Source organism: Camellia sinensis, chromosome 2 (assembly GCF_055761805.1).
Source record: "Camellia sinensis isolate YWXY chromosome 2, ASM5576180v1, whole genome shotgun sequence".
Lineage (NCBI taxonomy): Eukaryota > Viridiplantae > Streptophyta > Magnoliopsida > Ericales > Theaceae > Camellia > Camellia sinensis.
Genome location: NC_138962.1, coordinates 53595442 through 53598943, shown reverse-complemented (window position 1 = coordinate 53598943; position 3502 = coordinate 53595442).

The following is a 3502-nucleotide window of genomic DNA, read 5'->3' as shown; positions in this document are numbered from 1 at the left end:
TGATTCGAGTGATCATCCATCATCATCATGTATGTGAAACAACTCAAACCCTAACCCTTCTCTCCAGCAATATATATATATATATATATAAATATAAATATATGAATCTATTGGTATGTCTATTTATATATCAATCTATTGATGATGTTTGAATATATTGGTGATGATGTTCGAATGTTGATTGATGTTTGTTGATGGTGATGATGTTTTAATGTTTGATATTGTTTTGATGATGATGTTATGATGTTAAAAAAGGACTAAATGGTTTATAAAAAAATACTTAGGATTAGATGGAGTAACATTTTTCAAAATGGGACTTATGAGTAATTTTTTCTTTTTTTTATTGCAATATTTTTGCAATTCAGTTATTCTGATGAGAAATTAATTTAAATGACCAATGGCGCATTGGCTGCAAATTAACTAAATTCCGTGATAGTTTTTCATTCAAAATCCGTTTCTTAAAGAAGAAAGGTTTTATTTATTTATTTATTTTTATAAATAAATTATAAATATTCTGTTTGGTTTGTTTTTAGAATTTTTTTCAGATTTTTTTCTCTATAAATTTAGAAGTTAATTTGATCATTTTGATATAATTTTATCTATTAAGGAGACATAAATCATTTTTAAAAATTTTAAAATATTTTTTTATTATTTATTTTTTTCAAATTAATTTCTGACTTTTTTTATTAAAAAAAATTCAAAAACTATTTCTGAAAACCATAAAAAGTTCTCGTACCGACTTTTTATCTACTGTACCACCCATGCAAGATAAAGATAAATATTTCTGTTGTATGTGTCCGTGGAGTCGCATAGCCACCGTTTGGGAAGTGGTTTTGTAGTTTTTTTTGGCTATTTTAGTCACAAAAGATAAAATAGGTTATTTTAGTCACAGCAAATAAAACATCACATTCAACCCATAATCATTATACTCTTTTTCTCACAAAAAAAGTCAAAAAAGTCAAAAAGTCAAAAAGTCCTTCTTAAATCAAACTTTTTAACCCAGGCTAAAATAGCCAAAAAAATCAAAAAATCAAAAAGCCAATCCACTCCCTAAACCAACCCATAGATGAAACCCCACTTGACTTTAAAAATAAAAAATTAAGCAGATCAATATAATATTTGAATAGTATTGGGCATCTCTATAATTTGAGTCCACTTATGCTTTTGAAAAGGAAAATAAAAGTGTTACAGTTTTCAATTTACAAAGAAAAATGAGAGGGTTTAACAAATTTAAAAATTCAATCCTTATCAATCAACTATGAAATTTGTGATTTTTTGGGGGTGGGTGGGGCGCTTTACAGCAATATTTTACCAATTCATCATTTCAATTATTCTGATGAGAAATTAATTTGAATGACCATTACACATTGGCTGCAAATTAACTAAATTTCATGATAGTTTTCATTCAAATTATTTACTTAACAATGAGGGTGAGGGGAGGTTTTTGGAAAATGCTAGAGATCCCAAATTTTCTACCAAATAAATGACCAAATGTCTCACATGGGTGTGGGGCCCACAAAATTGCGGACCCCACACCCATGTGAGACATTTGGTCATTTGTTTAGTAGAAAATTTGGTGTCCCTAACATTACCCGAGGTTTTTTCATTTTTTTTATGATGATAGAGAATTTTAATTGGCTCACCCACTCATTTAATATAAGACAATGTGAATAAATTATGAATACATACCAGTACCGACAAATCATGCTTATTGATTATCCCAAAAGACTTGGCTCTTCTTTAAATCATGATTTGGACTGGAACGTGTTGTTTATCTTCAATCTAATTTTAATGATTTAAATTGTTTATTTTGTCGAAGTTTTTGTGTATATCATTCATATGAAAAATTATGTCAAACCAGTTTCGTGTAAACTATTGAATCTATCACATTTGGTTCTAAAAAAAAAGACCATAAGTGTAATTTTAAATATGGAGTATTTTTTTATAAATCTTTTTTCACATACTTATATTCTATTTAGTTCACATTTTTTTTGGGTGAATAAATTTATTTATTTAGTCCACATTATTTTCTTATATTCCAGTAAGCCTTATGAGTGACATAATTACCAAAATACTCCTAATAATATTCATATAGTGTGAATGTTCCATGATGTGAATGTTCACACTGTCAATATGAATGTTCACACCACTAATGTGAATGTTAACATGTCAATGTGAATGTTCACACTGTCAATGCGAACATTCACTTATAAAATATGAATGTTCACGTCACCAAATTATTAACTATTCAAAAAATATTTGTAAGGTTAGAAATATTCATAAAATACTTTTAATATGAGAATTAGGATTTGATAGATCAAATATTCAAATAATAAGATTTATTGAAATACAAGAATATCTCATGGACTAATTGAGATACAAACATTTGAAAAAAAAAATTCTAATAAATCTCCTAAATAGACCATCTATTTTTTAATGACAAATGTAAAAATTGAATAGGATATAAATATCGTATTAACTTAATTTTTTATGTAAATAATATATATAAAAGATTCTAAAAAAATAAATAATACAAATTATCAAAATAAAATTTGTGGCGAGACCCAAACTCCGACCAACACCCTCTATAATAGTCCAATATAAAATTTCCAAAAATTATCCCCCAATGAAGCTATCGTGTTCAATCTTTTATCCACTAAACCCATTCACGTCAAAGATAAGAATTTTTGTGCATGTGTGGGGTCACATAGTTGAAAGTGGGGTCAACCCCACTTGAACTTTCAAAATAAGTAGAGATCAATATGATGTTCTCACTAGCATTGGGCATCTCTTCCATGAGCAAGGATACAAAGTTTTAAAAATATAACTCTAGTATGAGTTCTATTAATGTAACTCTAATATGAGTTCTATTAATGTGATAAAATAAAAAATAAAAAATAAAAAAATATAAATATAAATTAAAGCATCACATCATATAGCTTCCGTTTGACAAGTTAGTTTATGGGTTTTTTTTTTACTATTTTAGTCACAAAAGACAAAATAGACTATTTTAGTCACAACAAATAAAACATGACACCCAATCCATAATCATTACACTCTTCTCTCACAAAAAAAAATTAAAAAGCCAAAAAATCCTTTCCAAATCAAATTTTTTAACTCAGACTAAAATAGTTAAAAAAATCAAAAAGTCTAAAAATCAACTCACTTCCCAAACGAGGACATAGTAAGATCAGAGTTAACATTTTTCCTCTTCCATGATGTTCTGACTAGCATTGGGCATGTGTTTTTATTTTTCTATTGTTTTTTTTTATCATGTCACTAAAACTTATATTAAAACTATTATTAGAGGGAGAAAGAATCCATTTTTCCCTTTTTGTTTTTTTCTTTTTTTTGTCGAGAGAGAACAACAATTAAAATTTTAATCCTTACAAATCTGACAACTGCTATGAATCTTCATTGCTTCATAATTTCTGCACATAAACCAGTGGCCCTACTTGTCCTTCATTAAAATAAAATTTTACTTTTAGACTCTTTTTTTTTT